The following is a 24,298-nucleotide window of genomic DNA, read 5'->3' on the forward strand; positions in this document are numbered from 1 at the left end:
CTGGGGCTTAGGAACTTGAACTAACTTTAATGTGCATGCTCATGTGCTCTTCGCCAAGAACACTCACCAGGAGGAGGAGTACAGAAGACAAATTGTTTGACCTAGTCTCAATTGTGGCTTTCTAGGAGAATGATGGAAGCAAAGGAAGGGATCCTGTTATGCCTAAATATGAGGATGCTGGGCTCAACATCACTCATCATTAGGGAAATACAGATCAAAACCACAATGAGATACCACCTTACACCTGTCAGAATGGCTGACATTAACAACTCAGGCAACAACAGATGTTGGCAAGGAGGCAGAGAAAGAGGAAGCCTTTTGCACTGCTGGTGGGGAATGAAAACTAGTGCAGCTGCTCTGGAAAACAGTATCGAGGTTCCCCAAAACATTAAAAATAGAACTACTCTACAACCCAGCAATTGCACTACTAGGTATCTATCTAAGGGATACAGGTATGCTGTTTCGATGGGTACATGCACCCCAATTTTTATAGCAGCACTATCAACAATAGCCAAAGTATGGAAAGAGCCCAAATGTCCATTTATGGATGAATGGATAAAGAAGATGTGGTATATATATATATTATATAACACATATAATGGAGTATTACTCGGCAATCAAAAAAACGAAATCTTGCCATTTGCAACTATGTGGATAGAACTCAAAGGCATTATGCTAAGTGAAATTAGTCAGAGAAAGACAAATGCCATATGACATCACTTATATGAGGCCTTTAAGATACAAAACAGATGAACATAAGGGAAGGGAAACAAAAATAATATAAAAACAGGGAGGGGGACAAAACATAAGAGACTTTTAAATATGGAGAACAAACAGAGGGTTACTGGAAGTGTTACGGGAGGTAGGATGGGCTAAATGGGTAACAGGCATTAAGGAATCTACTCCTGAAATCATTGTTGCACTATAAGCTAACCAACTTGGATGTAAATTTAAAAAAATAAATAAATAAAAGTGAGGGTGCTGGTCTAGAATGGATAAGCAAGGAAGTGATGATGCTTGAAAACAGGTTACTTATTGGGGGAAACAAGGGGCATTAGTGGTCCCAAGGAGGTCCAAAAACAGGTGTAATGGAAGTCAGGAAAAAGAATATCCAGGAAATGAGGTGTTTGTACTCAACGTACAAAACTGAAGATTAAACTTCCAGTGGCAGAAATATTCCTGTAGCTGAGAGGGTCAAGGGTGAGGCAATTAGTTATTGGAAGCTGAACAGTCACTAAATGTACAAAGCAGTGGCCACTGGTATTAAAGTAGTAAGAGAATTATGATGCGGCAGGAACTGAGTAGAGAAAGGGACTGAGTAGGTGTCAAATGAGCATGCCCAGGAGCTGTTACAGATGGAACAGGGAAGGGGAAAGGAGGAATAGCTGGATGGTAAGAGCTTCAACTGATGTGCATTCCAGCGTGCAGAGATGAGTGATGGTTTTCCAGCAATGATGGGGAACTAGAATGTTCACCTTTCCCTGTCCCTCACTGCCACCCCCAGTCTGCCCAATACATGCTATAAATGATACCAATAAATGGTCACTAGAGAAGACAAAAGAACGCATTATCCTATGAAAAACGCAAATAGATACTGTAATCATTGTTTGAAGAGACTGAAAAGGTAGGTGAATGTTTTACTTCATAACAGGATTCCATGGGGCACAATGGGAAAGATTGGGATAAGGGGACAGAATTGAAGGGTGAGTGGTAGAAAGGAAGTAGAAAGCAAGATGTGGTTGGGAGTTAGCTCAAGAACTGGTGATGAGAAAGATTTACTTCCCTTGGGTCACAGGCAAGGTGGAATTTACAGATCTCAGTGTTCCAAGGGGCACTTTGGTTAAAGCAGTTTTAGTGCAATACAAGCCAATCGTGATGTCTCACGATTTCAAATGGTGAGAAGCTGACAGAGTCTGAGTCAAGGTCTAATTCAACACATTCAGGAACATTTCTCAACCATGTTCAATAAACTTGGCATTAGGCACTGGGGATTAAATATTTGTGCAGCTCAACTTTAGAACTACAAGCATAATTAGTTTAGAGTCCCAACATGCTCAGGAAACTCAACTACTGACCTCCCCTTTGGTTTTATTCCCAATCTTTAGAGATTATTCAATTTGCCCAGCAGTGGAAACTCTGAAAAACAAATTAGGAGTATTTTATTAAAAAACAGACAAACAAGTAAAAAAACAAGCAAATAAAAAACCTTCACTTTCTCAGCCCACCTGTTTTGCAGATCTTCCCTGCCTTGTTGGAAGTTTGGTTCCATAAACAGGCTGTAGAAAAGGACCTAGAAAAAGGGGTGGGGGTGGGTAGGATACCCACTGGGAAAGTATTGTGGGGAACAATGCTTTCCTCCACATGTCATCTTATTTCAACTCTTGAAAAACAAGATTTCCTTCACCCCAACTTCAGAATCTTTGCTAATTGGCTTATGTGGGAATTGCAAGCACAAACCTACTCTAGAAAATCTAGAAAAAGCAGTGGTCTTTCAGAGTATATATTGCACATGGGACTGTTTGTAATAAAATGGTAATAAGCCAGTAGTTCCTTACAAGCTTTCTGTTTAGGCTGCAAAAACCATGTCCAATTTGAGAGATGGTTTAAGAATTCAGCAAAGTTCTAAGGAACCATTTAAAACTTGTTCTCTGGAATCATGTATTCTAGCTTTTATCCTGATAGGCCTGCATATTAATAATGTGGAAGTATGACATTGAATCTGTATGTGCAGAAAATGGTCTTTGAAATGGTTGAAATAAAAAAGCAATTTATACTTCAATTTATATTTAAAATTATAAGACCAATTTATATTGGCTGTTCAAATGGTTGAAATAGAAAAGCAAATCATATATCTAAAGGATTACCATTTACACAAGACATTCATATATTAGAAATTTCTCTCCATATGAAATTATGCCTGTCTGAATGTACGTGAAATAAAAACTGTTGCAAAACATATTGACTTACCAATAGAAAGCTAAATAGTTCACCACAGGTGGAAAGCTCCAGTATAAGTTAAAGAGAAGACTTAGAAATATTATTTCCATTAATCACTTTTTGGATTTGAAGTAGTTCAATGTCTGTGTGTCTTATATTTTGTTTGCATTTCATTGCTTCCATTGGTTCCAATTTCTCAATCTCAGCTCTAGAAATGTTTATCACTTAATTCAATATCTTTTATAGATACAGATTTCAGGAAATATTGGACTTAATTAACACTAAGTTAACTATGATACATTTATAAAAGGGTGGATTTAATTCAATAATTATGATTTCATTGGGATATAATAGTTGGAGCACTTATATTCTGTAAAACCATATTAATCATGCTACCATTTAACAAAAAAAATAAATCTTTTATGAGCCTTCCTAGCAAGAAAATTACTATGAAATCCATTATAAAATTTCTTCATCAGCATACTCATTGTATGTTCCATTAATACTAGTGTATTAATATAAATATATTAAAAATTCCCAAAAGAAATAGACTATTTGTTTTGGCAAAATTCTAAATTCTTTGTATAATTATTCAGAAACTCTATTGGAAACCGCCCAAACCACTTTAAGTTCTAGACTTTTTCTTAACTCTAAAACATTCCTTGGGTAAAGGTGTCAATTATCACCTATAGAAAATAAAAATAAAAGCAGACTTCTAGCTTACCTATCAATCTCCTACTTAAAACCATACCTCAGAAAGAAAAATAAATGCCTCCATCCTACTGTCTTAATTTATGTAATTACTCAGCTGTTTTTCTTTAATTGAAACATAAAACTTAAGGGACCAAAGAAATTAGCTAGCCCCATTTCCTCTTTGAACATATTTGTAAAGTTGTTACAACATAAAGGTTTGCTGACAACCCAATTCACCATTCACAATTTCTGTCCTTTGGTTTTGTTTTAAAAGTTTACTGAATCAGAAGTTCTCATTTCTTGGAGAAGTTATAGACAAGTAACCACACTAGGGGAAAAAAAATGACCAGAATGAATTGAGAAGCAACTTACCTAAAATGAAATAGAAAGATAAAGAAAGAGGATCCTCTTCCTACCTGGGAATAGGCTGGCTTGGAAAGTTGGACTATGCATATTGTATAAATAAATTCTAAGCAAGTTGTATTACTCTTTTTCTCTTTGTTTGTCTGGAAAACCCAAGTTTTTCTTTGAATTTAAAATCTTGCTCAAGACCTATATTTTCCACTAAACCTTGCCTGATCAGCTAATAAAGAGTCTATTATCATGACCTTATTCCCTGATGATTTCACTTTCTGGTTCATATTTATAATAATTAAACAAATGAAGGGTTCTGTTTTTATTTTGACAGGTTGGCATTTCACATTCATCTTGCTCAGTAGCTTGTTTCATAATACTTTTCACCAGCAGTGACTTATTTGACAAAAAATTGATTCATTACTAAAGAATAATTAGTCACCTGGATAGGACATATCAAGAATAAATCAGGAGGTTTAAACAATCACAAGGGTTTGAGAGACAACTAAGAGCTAGGGTGAGGTCGAATGAGACAGTTCATTACCTACCTAGGGCCACTCCTTCAAGACTGAGAAAGGTAGCTATTTGGGCTCACGCACAGAAACAAACACAGAGAGACAACCGAAAAATAGGATCCAGATGAAAGAACAAGACAAAACCCCAGAAAAAAAGACCTTAAGGATATAGAGTAAGTAATCTACCTGTTAAGAACTTCAAAGTAATGGTCATAAAAGTGCTTACCAAACTCAGGAGAATGGAAAAACGTGAGAACTTTAACAGAAACAGAAAATATAAGGAAGCATCAAACATTGGTCACCGAGCTGAAGAATACCGTAACTGAAATGAAAAATACACCAAAGGAGTTCAACAACAGACTGGATGAAGCAGAAATACGGGTCAGAGAGCTGGAAGACAATGCAATGGAACTCACCCAGATATGGCAGCAAAAAGAAAAAAAGAATTTTTAAAAATGAAGATAATTTAGGGGACCTATGGGACAACACCAACTGGAAACACATTCCCATTATTTATAATGGATAGAGGGAGAAAGGCAGAAAACTTAGCTGAAGAAGTAATGACTCAAAACTTGCTAATTTGGGAAAGAAACAGACATCCAAGTCCAGGAAGCCCAGAGAGTTCCAAGTAAGATGAACACAAAGAGAGCCACATCAAGACACATTGTAAATAAAATGTCAAAAGTTAAATATAAAGAGAGAATCTTAAAAGCAACAAGAGAAAAGCACATTGCTTCAAGGAAGGTAACCCATAAGGCTATCAGTAGATTTCTCAGTAGAAACTTTGCAGAGTGGCATGGTATAACCAAACTGCTGAAAGGAAAAAACTCCCAACCAAAATACCCTACTTGGCAACGTTATCAAGCAGAATTGAAGGAAAGATAAAGAAATTTCTAGAGAAGCAAAAGATAAAGGAGTTCAACATTACTAAGTAAGCCTTGCAAGAATGTTAAAGGGGCTTCTTTAACTGTAAAGAAGTGGCATTAATTAATAACAAGAAAACGTGTGGCAGAACACAAGAGGGGAATGTAGTCGCTACACAAGCAGGTAGGAATTCAAATAAAATTATCAAATTGTGATTGGCAAAGGGTGTGGGCTAGTGTAAGAATAAAGAAAGAGTGAGAGCCCGAGTTAGAAGGGGAGTTTGTTCCCACCAACAGGCTCTTCTCTATAGATTGATACTGGGTGCTCATAAGGAAGACTGAAGACAGTGCAGGAGGTCAGAGAAACCACCTTGGTGATGTAGGCATGGAGAAAAGGAAAAATTCCCACTTCAGGAAAGGTGTTGCTATATGCTCTGCTATCCGTTGGAAAAGAGGGATTTGACATAACAGAGTTGAAAACAGCTTTTGCTTGGGGCACTCAAGGGAAGATGCCAAACCATATACTCCATTGGGGATATTAGGAAAGTCATTCTGTAGGGTTTAGAAGCCAAGCTGAGTTTTAAAGGATTGGTAACAAGTAATTGAGGAGAAGAAAGAACAGTGCTTTAGAAAGAGCCAGCAGCCTATGAAGAGACTGGTAGAACTTTGAGGAGTTCATTAGGGGCAGGATGAAAAGAAAAGAGGGAGGTAGACATCACGTAGGGAACTAGATTTTATTCTGAAGGCTATATATGAACCTCAAGATTCATTTAATTACAAGAGTGACAAAATAGAATTTTTATTTTTGAAAGTTTCCTCTAGCTGAAGCAAGGAGAATAAGTTGAAAGGCAAGAAAAGAGAGAGAAAGAGAGAGAGAGACAAGAGACAGAGAGAGACAGAGAACTCAGACTGGAAATTGAGAGAAATGATCAATTTTGGGAAAAAGTAAAGAGATAAAATCAATGTTCTTTGTAAATTTAACTATGGGTCAACCCAACACCTGAAATTAAAATTTCAGCTAATAGGATTTTCAAAGTATAGCTTTTCTGATTGACCTAGATTATACTAAAAGCTGAAAATACTCACTAGTGTACCTAACCAGGTTATTGAAGATTCTAAGCTTGTATAAACATGAAATAAATATACAGATTTCCAAAAGTTGTTTTTGTGTTCTGTCACAGGTAAGCTGTTACTTGGCTCCCATCTTTCCTTGGAGGCATCGGTCTTTATTTGAGTTTGGGGCTAGTAGACTCCCCTGTGAGGTCAATTCTCTCGTGGGTTAAAAAAATGTTATCACTTTGTAGATTACCCAGCTTCTTGCATGTTAGGGTGAAAGTGATGCTCTTTTCAGCTTCCTATGTCTTAGTACACTGGTGTTTTAGGCAAGTTACCTAACAACTCTGAATCACATTTTTCACCTTTACAAAAGAAGACATTAACACTTAGCTCACCGGATTGTCATAAAATTTTCTAAAATGTAAAGCTAATATAATCTGTAACAGGTGCTATTACACGTCCTTCCACTCTCAAATTGCCCATTGGTGTATATCAGGGACTCACTAAATCTCTGTTGCATGAATCATGTTTCTTCTACACCCTTTAATGACTAATTGTAAATTTTCATGACCTTTCATATAACCTGTTTGAACACAAGTTTTCATTCTTCCCAAGATTCAAATAGTTGATAGAAGTGACAGGGATCACAAGATTCGAACCTGTGCACCTGATTAAAATCAGTCTAACATTAATATGGGAGTCCGGGGATCTCATTTAAGTGGTTCATTTATCCAACATTGGGTATTAGGTTCTAGTAAGAGATAGATATTGTTCCAGCCTGGCCTTCAGGGTACTATTCATGGGGGCACGACAGGGTGGGAAAGATTCAAGGCAACTGGGAATCACGTGCAGAAGCAGACCCCATTTCAGGATGAAATGATGAATTAAGGTCCCACTCTACCTGAAAGAAAGAAAAGGCAGCACCATGAAAGAGCTTCTCCATAAAGCAGGGACAGTGTTGGCTCTGTATTCATCACATACCCTGTTCCTCTACCACCAGCTCCCAGATCCACTTCCCACATGGACAGTAGGAGCAGCCTGAACCACTCCATTCAGGACTGTTTCTCCATGTCGCTGCCCCAGGTATAGGTCTCTGGCCAGAATGCTCCAGGTGGTGTCATTTACAAAATTCACACAACTATTTTCAAAAGAAATGAATGTGTGCTAGATGGGTCATCTGTATTTGCTGAAAAGATAATCCAATTTTCTTAAATTACATTTTCCCCAAAAACGTTTTTCTAATAAGAATTTAATAGATGCTTTGGAAAATACAGAAAAGTAGAGTCAACCTCACTATTAGAGAGAACCATCTTTTAGTTTATCCCTGTCTTTTTTTATCTTGAAATTGCACCGTGTATTTTATAATCTGCTTCTTTACTGTTTTCAAGATGCTTAGAAATATCCTGACTATACTGTGTGACATCATATAATCCCCCTGCTTTTGGATTTTTGTTTTCTAATATTTTGCATTTATAAGTAAACTACAAAAATTATCAGTGCCATAAAGTAGTTTTCTATTTCAGGTTATTTCCTTAGTATAGATTCCAATAATTAGACTCACTCTGGCAAAGGCTATGCAATTTTAAAGTTTTAATACATGCTGTTTTTGCCTTCAATACATTTGGACTGATTAATAGTGCCATCAACATAGTATAAGATTGCGTATGTCACTGGATGCACATCACTATATATTTGATTCCCAAAACCATTTTTAAAAAGGTATTTGTGGGGCGCCTGGGTGGCTCAGTCGGTTAGGCCTCCGACTTCAGCTCAGGTCAGATCTCACGTTCGTGGGTTCGAGCCCCGTGTCGGGCTCTGTGCTGACGGCTAGCTCAGAGCCTGGAGCCTGCTTCCAGTTCTGTGTCTCCTTCTCTCTCTGCCCCTCCCCCTCTCATGCTCTGTCTCTCTCTGTATCAAAAATAAATAAAACATTAAAAAGGTATTTGTTATTTTATTTTAAATTTCTTTTTTACATTTATTTATTTTTGAGAGACAGAGCTTGAACAGGGGAAGGGAAGAGAGAGAAAGAGACACAGAATCCGAAGCAGGCTCCAGGCTCTGAGCTAGTGGTCAGCACAGAGCCCGATGCGGGGCTTGAACCCACGAATCGTGAGATCATGACCTGAGCCGAAGTCAGACACTCAACCAACTGAGCCACCCAGGCGCCCCTGTTATTTTATTTTAAATTAGTAATGTTGAAGATTTTTTTTCTGAATTATTATTCTGCTTTTTCATATTATTTGTTAACATTGTACATGTAATTGAAGAGACCTCAGTGGTTTTCTGAGAAAATAATTTTACACTTATATATATGTTTCTCTTCAGGGGAAAGATCATGTGTTCCAAGATTATCATCTCAAAGAAAACAAGGACAGCAAAAGAAAAAACTTTTCCAAAAGGCATACGGAGCTCTAAGTGCCAGAAGCTCAGAGTTGCAGCCCAGTGCTCCTGTTTATTGCTCAGACAGGTGGATGATTTAAAAACCTAGTTCCCTCAAAATTAAAATTAGAGTTAGAAGGGCCTTCATTGGTCCTCTTAAAATGACTTAATCCTAGCACAATGCTAAACTGATGAAAATGCCATCTTAAAATTATGTTAATAGTTGTTAAGTTTTTCACTGGGATGAAATCTGAGCATTTTGAAAAGGATTTCTTGGCTGCACTGAGCTGTTTCAGAACACCTGAATTTCAACCAGCCTTGGCAATGGCCCGGGAAGTGACTGTCCTTATCTCTACTCAAAACTATTTTCAACATCAACTTTCTGAAGTAGACCTTCTTTGAGAAAACCATTCATGGTAGCTTCTGAGCAACCTTTTGTCCTGATTGAGATGAAATTGCTATGACTCAAGCAATGGCAATCCCAAAAAATGGTGTTAGATCTTTAGTTCCAATGCAAGTGGCCTCACATTTTCCACTTGAGAGGTAACAGAAATGCTGATCAAAACAGAATCCTGGATTGTCAAATTCTAATGGTATTTCGTCTCTTCTCAGTCCAAAGGCTGAGAAGTCTTCTTAAATTAATAAATGGAAAGGAGTTTTAATTTGTGGGCCAAGATTTACTGGGGAAGAAATCATTGCAGATCTCAAGAGGAAATAAAAGAGGAATACTCCAAGAAAAGCAAAGGCTGTTGCCAAAAATATTAACCCAAATGAGAAAACCAGAAAACTATGCCAAAGCAGCTATAGAAAAAAGAGACTGAGAAGCATCTAGGAGAATTGAAGCTAAAAATAAAGATCAGAGTCCACCAGGTGTGGTCTTGAAATTAAATCAGGTAGAGAGGGTTTGGCCACAGTTTTTTCATATTAGATATGTAGCTATTTACATAGCTCTACTTTATCTGTCTGAAAGTGGTTGTATTCAGAAACACTCCCTGCCAGTTAGCTAACATTAAAGGAGGTATTGTCTGTGACACACCCACAAGAAAAGTTTCCTGTTTCTTGTAATATTGTCAGGAAGAGGAAATGTACAAAAACATACTACAAGGTTTCAAAGAAGCATATGCTGAGATCTGGAAGTCAGTGACAAGGAAATAAGAAATGAAGAGACCTAGATAGGTATCTAAAGTTTCAGGAAGTAAAGAGTAGGAGAAGAACATTCCAGAAGGGGTCTTAGGCTGGGAACTAGACCTCCCTATTAGGGGAAAGAGTTGCTGAGAGCTGTGAATGAGAGCCCAGGCCCCTGCGAGGAGGCAAGTGTCAGTCTCCAAGCAGCCCCTGGCATCTCTGGGCAAGACTCAGGCAAATCATCAGCCAAGAGCTACCAGACCAGAAGAGCCGTGCCTCCCAGCAGGTGTCCAGAGTGAGTGATCAAGACTGTGGGCAGGAAAGGTCAACTCTGCGGCGAGTCCTGCACATGTGCCCAAGGACAGCAGCGTTGTAGCCAGGCAAGCTGAGGTTCATAGAGGAGACCCCCATCATTAGAGATGGAATCAAAGCAGAAACAAAAACAGGGCAAGGTTCCAGACCTAGTAAGAAGATTGTGAGGAAAATGGGATATGAGAACAGAAAGTCAGAATCGAGGCCAGAGAGAACCTTGAGCCTGTAGCCGGCTCTGCAGTGGGGAATTGGGCGAGGAAGCTCCCACACTTTTGGTCTGCAGACATGGCTTTGTGCTCTGCTGAAGGGAGAGCTCTAATTCTAGAGCCTCACAGAAACCGAAGGACAACAGTGGACCATCACACGCCTCTCAGGGCTGCAGCGAAGACGGTTTGGGGGCTCAGAGTAGGACCTTCATTCCATCATTCATACATCTCACCCAAATATCACCTCCACAACGATCCCTTCTTAAGCAGTCCCCACAGGGAGCATTTGGTGTCTGAAGACATTTTTGATTGTCCCAACGAAGGGTAGGTGGTACTGGCATCTAGTTGCAAGAAGGCAGAGATGTTGCTAAACATGCTATATTGCACAACGAGAATTTCATGACCCAAAATTTCCTAGTGTGGAAGTTATAAAAAATTTCATATAAAGTATCCCCACCTTTAGGCCCATCACTTGCTATTTTCCATAACTCTATGGCATTTTTAACTACTAGAAATTATCTTGTTTGTTTATGCATTTGCACATTTATTGCCTACTTCTCCTATCATAAGGTAAACTCTGATAGCTGAAACCTTATTCTTCTTACTGACTGCTATATTTCCAGAATCTGATACATAGTAGGTACTGAGTAAAGAGTTATTGAGTGAATAAACTGAGACGAACAAAGGATAGAATCAACACATGGAAAATGGCAAAAATATAAGCCAGAAAAACTTCACTCCAAACCCAATTATTATGAAATAGCTTCAGACGAGCTCCTAATTCAGTTCAAAGGCATGTTCTGCAATACAGTAATTAGTATTTTGCATCTATATGTATTAAATCCTCTATTAATGTATAAGCCCCTGGAGGTGAGAGTCCTATCTTCCTCATCTCTAGCACAGAGCTGGGCCCCACTGCAGTGGAGAGAGCATAGGACTTACAGCCAACACATCTGTGAATCGTTACTCATGAGTAGTTTATTTGAGATGTCAATAGATTTGGTCCTTTGGGTCACAGGAAGAATATGCATTCCATGGGCAATTAATGTAGAATCAGCATGTTTTCTATCCTCATCAAATTGAACTTAATGTCACATCTCATTCTTCCCAGAGAGTTGTGTCACACAGATTGAGTAGTAAATATTTTGTCATTTGATCTACACCACTGATTTACCTGCATAAAGTCTGATAAGCAGGATTCAATTCTGGTAAATGATCAGTGACATAATAAGAGTGATGTTTCTCCTGTTGGCATAAGACAAGAGCTCCCTGTGTGTCCCTTGCTACACCCTTCCCTTTACATGACTTTAGGAATGGAGTGATGAGAAATCAAGATGGCCCATTTCCAAATAGTTTAAACAGAAAGGAAACCTCCAAACAATATTCCTTAAATATATTAATGCCAAAAAAAGTCAGATAGAAGTGTTGAATATAGAATATTCTTTAGTGGTGGCTATTTTTCAGAATAGGAGAGGTACTGAGGCATATGTTGGATTACAAACTGACCATATGGTAAAAAATCACATTATGGAAAACATAAATATGAGTCAAATGTAACAAAATCCTTTATAATCTTTGCCTGGTGTATAGTAGTAGTTTATTAATAATTACTGTTGTTTCCCCCAGCTCCTCACATCACACATGGCTCCTCTTCCAACAAGAGACCTGAGGCCAGTGGTCCTACAAGAACTTATAAACTCCAAGTTTACAGAAACTGTGAGCATTCAGAAAATAATCAAGTATAGTATTAAAAAGTAGAAATTAAACTTTATGGGAAAAAATGATCAAAAAGAATTGGAATGAGTTAATCTGAACAAAAATGGTCTAAAATGTTTTCTTAGTACTAACATTTAAGAGTTAAATATTCTATTCTTTTTTTTAATTTTTAAACATTTATTTATTTTTGAGAGACAGCAAGAGACAGATCATGAGCAGGGGAGGCGCAGAGAGAGAGGAACACACAGAGTCAGAAGCAGGCTCCAGGCTCTGAGCTAGCTGTCAGCACAGAGCCTGACGCGGGGCTCAAACCCACAAACTGTGAGATCATGACCTGGGTTGAAGTCGGACACTCAACCGACTGAGCCACCCAGGCGCCCGTAAATATTCTATTCTTGAAGATTCCTACTTTAAAATTTATCTTTCAAATATAATTATTTGAAATTTAAAATAAATATTTATCGGGGTCTACTAATGTGCTAGAAGATGGAATAATAAGTGACAGAGTTTATTTTTATGGTTCTTGTACAGGACAAGTCAGCTACCATTTATTTATTTATTCAATATGTATTTCTTAAGGACCAATTGTGTTACAAGCAGAGGAAATGTTATCATCCTTTATAAAATATGCTGTATGTGTATTTATTTACCAGTATGGGTAAACTTGGTTCATTCATTATTCTGATGACTAGCAGAGCTGTAAAACAGTTACAAAACGGTAAGTCCAAGTGAGAAACAGAATGGTCTAGTCAGTGTGGCCTAAACATCCCATAAAATATTCCTAATCATAACAGCCCAGAGAGACAGAAAGGCCAACATGCACTATTAAAAATCTAAATTAATGTATTTACTAAAATGTTATTACTTTTAAGTACATACAACTAAAATAATAGCTAGTAAAAATTAATAATGAGTATCTACTTTGGTCCAACTTTAAAAGGTTTTAAATAAGTTAGTTTGCCCAGAACCTTTAATGTAAAAATTTCTCTTCAAAATACTTTATCATTTAGTAAATAAAACATCCCCCTCTTGATCATATCTATAATTGACTAAGTAAAGCTTTTATACATAACTAGGTCTATATTTTTTTTCTGCATGCCTGGAACATCATTCCGATTTTTAATATTTTAAATTAGTATATATTATGCTAATGTCATTCTTAGACTATGACCTTTGAACCAGTGATTCTCAAACCTGCCTAACATTATAAACACCTGTGAAGTTTTTAAAGTAATAGATTACTAGTTGCCATCTGAGATCCTGATTTAGTAAGTCTGGGGTATGAGTAATTATAATTTAGACCTCAATATGAACAGAGTATATATTAATGAATTTACTACTTGATCTGCATTGCTACTTTCTTCTTCCATATCTTCCATACTTTAGCACATAGTTGGAACTTAAGAGATGTCTTTAATTGATTGACTTACAAGATTTTTGCAAAAACAATAATCAATTTTAAAAGATTCAAATGCACTTTCAGTAATATTAATTCAAATTGAATGTGGTTGCTTAAAAGGTATTTACAATAAAAAGAAACTGGAGAAACATAAATTTCAAATAAAGAAGTGAATTATTATATATTCTGAAAATTCTCCACATAAGTTTAAGTCCCCACATATAAAATTTGTTTATTATGCATGTAATTTGTGTACAGAAAAATGCAATGTTTTGAACAGAAATACATATGTATTAAAATTTAATGACTAATTTTACTCTAAGGTTTTATATAAAATTTCTTAAAGATTTCCTGAATAAACAAATTAGGTTACCCTTTCTACATGCAATTATATACACATATATATATATATATATTTGAAATATACAAACAAAAGCAGATTTGTATGGTATAAATGTTCAGCTCTTAAAAAATAAAATCAGTATTAATAGTTTTAGAAGTCCTAAGTATTGCTTTAGTGAAAATTTAGATAATTATTCCACTGTTCATTGTCTAAATTCTCATTCTTCAAGTGGCACCAAGGTAGCCGCTGCAAGTATAATATACTAACGGCACTAGATACAGATTCAGGTATTGTAGAAGAAATTGCTACAGTTGGGGGAAGAGACAGAGTGGGAGGATGGTTGTAGGATAATTTGTAGTGATAATAACTAAAGCACAACTTGCCATAGAAGAAAACATGTTGACAAATGATGGTCGTTCTATTAGATTAAAATGAGAATAGTGGCATTTGTAGCTCCAGGTTCAGATGATAAGGTGGAGATTAGACTGTTAAAGGAGAGAGATGGCCAATGTCACTGTAATCTAAGTGGAAGTTACAGGAGTTTCAGGTAGTGTAGAAGAGGTAGTGGTTAGTCAGCTGACTGTAGTTGTAGGTTCAATTGAAGAGATGGTGGAAATGGTAACTGTGCTGGTTGTCCGGTAAGATTAAGTGGTGTTAGCATCTGTCATTTTTGAAGTTGCAACAGTGGTAGATTCTGTTAGAGTGGGGTCAGCTGTGGTTTCACTTGAAGTGGTGGTTGTAGCTTTCATGATTCTACATTCAGGTGAGGTGATAGTGGGGCTATTGTATTCGTGGGTTTCATTTTACTGGTGACTGTGGCTTCTGTGGTTGTAGGTCCTATTGAAGTGATGGTGGTGACTGTCAAGGTTGTAGGTCCTGTGGAAGTGATGGTGATGGCTGTCTAGGTTATAGGTTCTGTTGAGGTGACTGTGGTGGCTGTCAAGGTTGTAGGTCTTATTGAAGTGATGGTGGTGGCTGTCAAGGTTGTGGGCTAAATTGAAGTGATGGTGATAGTTGATGTGGTTATAGGTTGTGTTGAAGCAATGGCGGTGGCTATCGAGGTTGTGGGTTCGGTTGAAGTGATGGTGATGGCTGCTGTGGTTGTAGGTTCTGCTGAAGTGCTGGTGATGGATGTCAAAGTTGAGGGTTCATTTAAAGCAGTAGTAATGGTTGTTGTGGTTGTAGGTACCTTTGAAGCAATGGTGGTAGCTGTGGAGGCTGTGGGTTCAGTTGAAGAAATGGTGATGGATGCTGTGGTTGTAGGTTGTGTTGAAGTGATGGCAGTGGCTCTCAATGTTGTTGGTTCAGTTGAAGTGATAGTGATGGCTGTTGAGGTTGTGGGCTCAGTTGAAGTGATGGGTGCTGTGGTTGTAGGTTCAATGAACATTGCAGTGGTTGTAGGCTCTGTTGAAGTGGTTTTAGATGTGGTGGTCCCTGCAGGTTGTGAAGTAGTAGAGGTCATTCCAGGAATGTTAACTATAGGCTCTTCATTGTTTGCAGGTAGCTGGTTAGTAATGGGAGAATTATCATTTTCTCTATTGTTCACCAGGCATATTATGAGCACTCCAATTGCTGTTGTTATCACACAGGCTAAGAGACAAGCCAAAAAGACTTTCCACAGAGACAAGTTATTACACCAACTTCCTTTTGCCTAAGAAGAGTATAAATGACAATATCAGTAATAAGAAATGCTTGTGATTTTTCATCTATTTTGTGTTATTTATACCATAGTGCATTAACATGATTTTAATCCCTATATATATCTAAAAAAAATTAGGCTTACAGTTCAAATTTTTTATCCAGGTAAAAATAATGGCTCACTTTCTTTACTATTAAAAGAAATCAGAATTTAACAATTTCTCATCTTCTTTTATTGGAAATTATTCCAATAATGAGAAGGGAGAGCTTTGTCTTTTCATAGGCAGAAGAGCACTTGAATGGAAAATTCTCTGTCAAATACCTAATCTTCTAGTGAATGTTATCATTATCCCAAACTGTTCCACTTCCAAAATTACTTCCTCAAGAATCCTGTGCTCTTCCCACTATCTCCTCTCCTTCCAGCTTTTTTAGTCAATTATCCTTATACCAACCTTTTTTTTTAGTCTTGTTAAAAGTTATTGGCCCAGCAGACCTGGCTTTACTCACATACCTCCTTACCCACCTTTTCTTCCATGGTACATTATTTCAATAAAACTAACTCACTAAAATTTTCTTGCACTTTCCTCCTCATTTCCTCCAGCTGGCAAATAAATGACTATCTGCTTTCTATGGACTTGCCCTTGAGTAACCACAGTCAGGGAAAGTCAAGTACCTGGGTAAATCAGAGTCAAGATAAATGTATGGTCACCATCCTTGAATGGATCTTCTGGACTATTCCATCATCCTATTATATTTCTCTAAGATACACTCTCATTTTGTAAATCTTTCTCAATCTTCTCTTTCTTCAAACATGTGACCTCCACCCGCCAACCCTCACAAACAAATTGACCCACCTCATTCCCATCAAATGACTTCACCTCCTTTCTACTCCACTAGAGAACTTGAACCCATCAAATGGAAACTCTTTCAAAACCCCACAGGTATCAAACCTACAAACCTAAGCGTGCCTGGGCTCCACCTCTCTCCCTTCCCTGACTGACACAGAGGAGCTATCCCTCTTTCTGTGGAAGTGGATCTGCCTATCTGTCCTTGGATCTCATCCCCCATATTCTTCTCAGCAACTTTTCTCTTTTTTCATTCTTCCTCTGGGACTAAATACTTCATCACTTTCCTCTTAAATTGATTTTTTTCTTTTAACATGTATATACACTCAAATCTCTTCCATTTTAAACAACAACAACAACAAAAAACTTCCTTTGATTCCAAATCCCCCTCTAGCTACTTCCCTTTCTCTCTCTGGAAAATGAAATTTCTTGAGTTGTCTAAATGCAACATCTCTATTTGTGCACCCTTCAACCCAATTCTGTCTGGCTTCAGCCACTGCCATGCTACCAAAACACCTCTTACTAAAATCATGCATGACATTTATTCATTCAGATCTGACTGAATATTTTAGCCCTCACCATACTCAATCCCTCAGTAGCATTTGCCTCTGAAGACCATTCCTCCTCCCTTTTGAACAGTCTCCTCCCTTGGCTTTTGTGACATTCCATTTTCATTCATTTCCTCCTAACCTCCCCAAATCTTCCCAGTTTCTTTTAGAAGCTCACTATCCACATTCCACTTTATTCGGTGACATTCTCAGGACCTTTTCTCTCACTCTAGGTTTAGGGCCAGCAAATGTTTTCTGTAAAGGGCAAGGCAGTAAATATTTTCAGTTTTATGAGCCAAACAGTTTTGGTCACAATGACTCCAATCTTCCATTATAATCTTCAAGCAGCCATAGACATTGAGCAAGCAGATGAGCATGACTGTATTCCAATACAACTTTATTTACAAAAATAAGCAGTGGACTGGATTTGACCATTCTATGCTTTCTCTTTCCTATGATTTTAATTACTATCCATATCTAACTGACTCTTTTTATCTCCAGTCTAGCTCTCCCCTCTAACCTTCAAATGCTTACATGATGCCATATCGTGGATGTCTAAATGATGCCTCAAGCTTACTGTGTCCAAACCCAAAGTCATGATTTTCCCAGTGAAACTTGGCCAGCTCCCACATTTCTTTAAATGATATCACCATCCATTACATTCAGTTCCATAAGCTATTAAAAAAGGGATCGATCATCCTTGAAATCTCCCAATCCATTACTAAGCCCTTTAGCTATATCTGCTAAATAACTCCCAATATTATTGATTTTTTCTATCTCTGTTGATACCACTCTCATCTGAGCTTCCTTTATCTCTGCCTTGGACTAGTGAAAATAGCCTTGGGTCACTCCACTCAGTTTCTACAGTGCATTATGCTTACATCTAAAGTGGGATCTTGGCACAAATAGTCTGCTGATTGTGAATGCCTCTCTCATCCTCCATTTATCACCCAGAACACAGCACAGACTCCTCAAGCACCTATTTTTGCAACAGAACCCAGGTTTACTCAGCGATTCTGTTATCAGAAGAGGAATAATAAACTCTGAGGCTTTTTTATAACTAGAGTATTCCCAATTCTTTAAGTAATTAATGTCCATATATGTAACTTGTTATCATCCATCAGGTAGGTAGCTGCCTGGCACCTAGTATGACCAGAGGGACCCAGATAATCCACCTGAGTGCATTGTCTCCTCCCCAGGCTTATTACCTGAAAGTGCACAATGAAAAGAGCTCCCTGGTACTTTTCTAGTGACGCACATCTCAGCAAGATAAACCAAAACCCTGCTTATTTTCTCACTAATCCTCATCATAGATTATGTTATTCATCATTATGATTTAAAAGAAAAACCATGGAATTGCTTAACTTCTGGTACTCCTTATTTCATCATTTACAAAATGGTTATAAAACAGTTTGTGAATTACAGGGTTACCTTAAGAATTAATAAAATTGATTAGCGTTGTCAACTCTAAAATGTTTTTGGAAGTATCTGTTGCTTTATTCTTAAGTAACAAAGCAGAGTAGAAAAGTACAATCTTTTTCATTGGAAAAATGTTATAAAGTTCAGAGCTATGAAATCTTAAACAATTTCTTACCTTCTCTGAGCCTCAGATCCCCTTATCTTAAAATACAGAGTTAAAAGTATCTATCTTATATGCTTGCTGGGAAGATTAGAAATAACATACATAAAGTCACTAGTTTTCAAAACTATGTTTATTTTGGACGCAGGATAGCATAGAAAAGAAGGTCAAGAGATTTGTAGTCAACAGATTTGGGGTTGAATTTTAGCTCTCCCACTTACTAGCTATGGAGCATTTGACAACTGTATATTTCTAAGCCTCAATTCCCTCGTAAGGATAAGAATACTTAATAATACCCAGAAAAATGAAAAGATAAGACAATGTTTATAAAGTGCATGGCACAATGTCATGTGTGTAAGTTTTCAATTGTCTAACACGATTGATTATTTCATAATCACCTGGGTGAGAGCAATACCCTCAAAGAATGGTATACAACATACATGCCTTCCATACACACTAGAATAGATCTTAAATACTATGCAATATAAGCCACAGTATTTGTTGGAAGGGTGCAAAGGCTGGCACTCCCAAAGCAACAGGGGTAGAATGAAGGCATGGGCCACCAAGACCAAGTTAGCCCCAGAAAAAGTAACCTTTTCTTTACTTTGACTGAAAACATTACAAAGCCGTCTCAAAAGGAAAAAAGTGGCAAAGGGGCTTATGCATATCTGGGAGAAGTCTATACTATTTTTTAAAAATTATACAGGGCCAGTTTAATGAAATAAAGTGCACATAACCAGACAATAGAACACCTAAGTTCTTTTTGGGTCACTTTTGGCAAACACCATGCTAATTGATGCATGGGCCCCACCCCCCAGAGCGTCTGATTTAATTGTGATTCTAAAATGCAGCTGGGATTAAGAACTACCAGACTAGAAGTTATCTAAGACACTTCTCAATTCTATGATTACATAAATTAGTTTACCTCTGCAAATAAGAAGAAACATTTTCTTGCTCCACCCTACTGAGCTCATTCACTTTTTCATATTGTCCCAGCAACGGTATAAACAGTTTATACTTTTATCCAGATTCAAGAAAACAAGTGTCAGACTCTCTCTACCAAGGCTCTACAGCAAGATTAAGCAACAGAAGGTAGAAATTCCAGTCAGAGAAACCCAACCAAAGTTCCAAGTAGAATAAGTAATTTATAGTCAAGGTCTAATTGCTATAATAGGGCTGAAGATGGAGAGATATGATCCTGAGATAAAGTTAATTCAGCCAACGGATAAGGTCTGGAACCATAGACCTGGATCTAGTCTCCAAAGCTAGTGGGGAAAGAAACGTGGAGAACAGAGCGATGTTTCTATGTCAATGTTATATGCACCAGAAATCAGAAGGAAGAAACCCTTGGATAGTGCCACATACAGTTCCAAAGGCAGAACAGTGAAAGCAAACAAGGTGATTACCAATTGAGTAGGACCCTTGAAACTTTAAATATGACACAGTCTCCCATCAGAGTCTAATTTGTTAATTAAACCCTACACATCAACATATTGTTTCTCTGCTTTTGTACTTTACATTGATCCCATTTATTTTCATATATGTTCGCAATCTATGCAAATATTTGAGTCCCCAACAAGAACATCAGCTCTTCAAAAACAGAGATTATCAAATATTCCCCTTATGAATTGCCTCACAGTGACTTATAATTATCCTAAGAATATAACAAATGCTTAACATGGATGTGAGTGAATTAATAGATTAAATATATTTCCTGGGAAAGAATAGAACAAATACGTCCCTGTAGAAAGCACATTTCAATCTGGGTAAAAGCTCGATATCAAACATTACCTGTGTAGTGGATAATTCTGTGTGTGGGTATCTTGGGTGTGCAAGGGCTCCTGGGCTCACATAGACCCCACTGAAGTTGGAAGAGACATGACCAGTTGTGTCACTTGAAGGTGGATGCCAGCATGCAGAACTGTGAGCCTGTTGGTCGTCTGAACATGTGATTGGCTATAGAAATAAAACATAAGAGTGTCACTTTTAAAAGGGCTAACACATAATAAAACTTTTTAAAGCAATGTTTTCTTACTATACTCTGAAGAACAAAAAAAAGAGTCGAGACAGATTATTATATACTACACTTAACTACTTTTTGTAAGTTACTAATGTTCCAGACCAGGATGTATGTCATCCCATCTTCTTTACCATATTACTTGCATGTATTACATACTCTCATGTTACAAGCTGCTGTAGGTCAACATATAGTAGGAGGTCTCTATTCACATAAGGAACAGAATGTTAGAGCCAAAAAAGTTCTTGCAGCTTATCAGGTACAACCCGTTGTGTCATTTTGGAAATGAGAATATTAAAGTAAAAAGAGTTGAATGAATTATCATCATCATCATCATCATCATCCCATAATGACCTAATAGCAAGCACTGGAGCCCAGACCTTCCAGTGTTAAGGTCAGTGTACTTTCCACTCTGTCCCACTCCACCATAAATAATATGTTATTATACTAAGCCATAGTAAGATATTAATACAGTGTATACTAATCTACACTATACTAGTGAAAACTTATCATACAAAGAGACTTTTTTACCATAATCCATACCATGCTCTATGAAATGGACTTACATACCTGTGACAAAGACACAGAAGAAAATGATTTGTCAGTTTGTGATATGTTTATGCTGGGTTCCTCTTGGACATACAGCAGTATAAAAGCAAGTCTCAACAACAAAAAGGTCTCTGCTCTTCAGGAGTTTATATATTATGCGAGGGAGGCATAACAACTGCAACATATTGTTGAAAAAGGGGGCAATAGGATTAAAAATGGGAAAGATTTGGGGGAAGAGGTGTTTTAAAAGGGGGAAGAACAAAATGAAATGAAAATGGGAGCAGAACAAGTTCAGGACGTTATGGATCTAGGCCAAGAATTTTGAAACATCTCAAAAACAATGTAGGATTGTCTGGGGGTCTTCATCTCATAAAATGATACTGTTTCTTTCTAGTTGTGAATCAAGGGCATCTCTGCCACTCCTTGCTCATCTTCCGAAGGCAAAAAGTAAAACTACCCACTGTAGATGTGCTGTGAGGATTGAGTAAATAACTGGAAAAGGGTGAGAGCAGTGTCTCTATGCCAGTAAGTGTTGGCTGTAAGTAGTAGTAATAGTCATAGTTGTAGTAGTAGTAATAGTAATAGTAGTAGTAGTAGTAATAGCAGTAGTAGTAGTAGTAATAGCAGCTGCAGTAGCATTTTTATTCCTACTGTTACTACCACTAGTTGTCTTGGGTCAACTTGTCATGTAATAACCCATTATTTTTTTTTATTCTCTTTTTTTTTCCATAATATTTTATTGTCAAATTGTTTTCCATACAACACCTAGTGCTCTTCCCCTTAAGTGCCCTCCACCATCACCACCACCTCTTTCCCCCCTCCCCCTTCCCCCTCAACCCTCAGTTCATTCTCAGCATTCAATAGTCTCAGGTTTTGCATCCCTCTCTCTCCCCAACTCTCTCTCCCTCCTCCACTCCCCCTGGTTCTCCATTAGGTCTCTCTTGTTTTCCTGCTAGACCTATGAGTGCAGACGAGTGGATCAACAAGATGTGGTATATATTCACTATGGAGTACTACATGGCAATGAGAGGGAATGACATATGGCCCTTTGTAGGAAAGTGGATGGACCTTGAGGGTGTCATGCTGAGTGAAGTAAGCCAGGCAGAGAAGGACAGAAACCATATGTAATAACCCATTATTAAAGAACTATTAAAATTGCTGGTGCATCAACTCATGAGTTCCATAAAACTGTCCGACTAGAAATGTATGTGGTCACTGAGAACTATCATAAACAACACAAAAAATATATGTGATTGTTATAAATGAAGATAAGATAGGATAGTCTTGGCAGTAAAGAGTTTGCTGAGACAGATTTTTCTGTTATACCAAGAAAAAGAAAAAACAGCTCTGTTTTACTGCGAAAACTAAACGAACCCCATGTTATTCACTAGATCAATTTGAGCAATGTTGGACTTACCTATAATAACAACCTTGTTTATTTTGCTAAGTGCTAATGATGCTGTAGTTATTATCCAGTTTCCCTGTGGCTGATGAACTAGAATATTTTAATGCACTTTGTAAACATAATAAAATTCAGTCCCGAGGTCAGTTTTCCAAATTTTCTGGCCCTGATGAAATCCTGGCCCTCTCAAAGGGTGGTATCAACACTTAGGGTAGAGAACCTATGATCTAGGTTCAGCTTTAGAGTCATATTGCAGCCCAAGGAATAATTTTTACTGTGTTATGTTGCTCTGGCTCTTAGTGTAGGTGGAGTCTCTACACAGAACTGGAACAGTTAAAGATCTCCAAATGTTTAATCAGATAATCAGCTTTAGCTAATAATGGCCATAGGCAACTGAAGTGAGTTAGCTATAGTTTCCAGAAAACGTCTACGGGTTTTCCCCTGGTTATATAAGGATTAACTTAAGATCTCACATATCCCAACAGAAACACAAAACACCAACATTTATTTTGCTTTTGTTTATAATCTTCAGCTAATTCTTAAACTTCACTATTGAATTTGGTCTTAGAAGAAAAATATTTTTATAACTATGCCTTACATATCCATGATAAAGTAAAAAATTTACCCACCTATCCAGATTCACACTATAAAAACAACTCAGAATAAGTGTAAACAACTTCAAGTTTGTTGTTATCTAGAGAAACTAGGAAGATGATGAATATGTGGCTAAAGGAATTTTTTTTCCATTTGAGTGTTCAGGCATCCTGAGCGTTGAACTCAGAAGTGACAGGAAAAGAGCTTCAGGAAAGTCCTTTGTATGACTCAAAAGGACAAACCCCTTTTCTTTTGGACAACCAAGAATTCTCCTTGGGATTCTTTTATTCAACCAACACTTACCAAGCAAAGACTTTTTCTTTGGCTTATCTGTAGGCAATTAATATGGGCTAATTGCCACAGCTCCAAATTGCAAAGGGAAAAACATTTCATTTCTTCTTCAGGCAGAGAATTTTAACTTACCATTTTAATTTTCAGCACATTTCTATCCTTTGCTCTTCTTTAAAGGAAATAATCTCCTTTATTTTTATTCACTTATTTTAAAGCTTATTTATTTGAGAGAGAGTGAGACAGTCAGGGAGGGGCAGAAAGAGAGGGAGAGAGAGATTCCCAAGTAATCTCTGTGCTCAATCTCACAAACCACAAGATTATGACCTGAGCCAAAATTAAGAGTCAGATGCTCAACCAACTGAGCCATCCAAGGGATCCTTCCATCTTTTGTCCTGATTATTTGTTCAAATATTTAAAAAAAAATCAGAACTATATAATGAAAGCTTGATTATTGGTATAAAACATTTAGAAATAGATAAAATAGGGACACCTGGGTGCCTCAGTCAGTTAAGCATCCAACTCTGGCTCAGGTCATGATCTCGCGGTTCATGGATTTGAGCTTGGCATCAGGCTCTGCAGTGACAGCTTGGAGCCTGAAGCCTGCTTCAGATTCTGTGTCTCCTTCTCTCTCTGCCCCTCCCCTGCTCATGCTCTGTTTCTTTCTCTCAAAATAAATAAACATTAAAAAATTTTAAATAGAGAAAGTAACCATATTTCTTACACAGTAGAAATTTTTAAAGAATTTGTTTCTTAGGCCTAAAGACAATATCCAAGATTAATATCTGGATTCCCAGAATATTTAGAAATCTAAGTTCTGACAGGTTTAGTATATAAAATCAAAGAGCCAGATTATAAAAGTATTACTTAAGGACCAAATGAAAGATATCATTGGAGCTATATGTTTTTATGATGGTGAATATAGAAAGGTAAATGGATT

This window comes from Suricata suricatta, chromosome 14 (assembly GCF_006229205.1).
Source record: "Suricata suricatta isolate VVHF042 chromosome 14, meerkat_22Aug2017_6uvM2_HiC, whole genome shotgun sequence".
NCBI lineage: Eukaryota > Metazoa > Chordata > Mammalia > Carnivora > Herpestidae > Suricata > Suricata suricatta.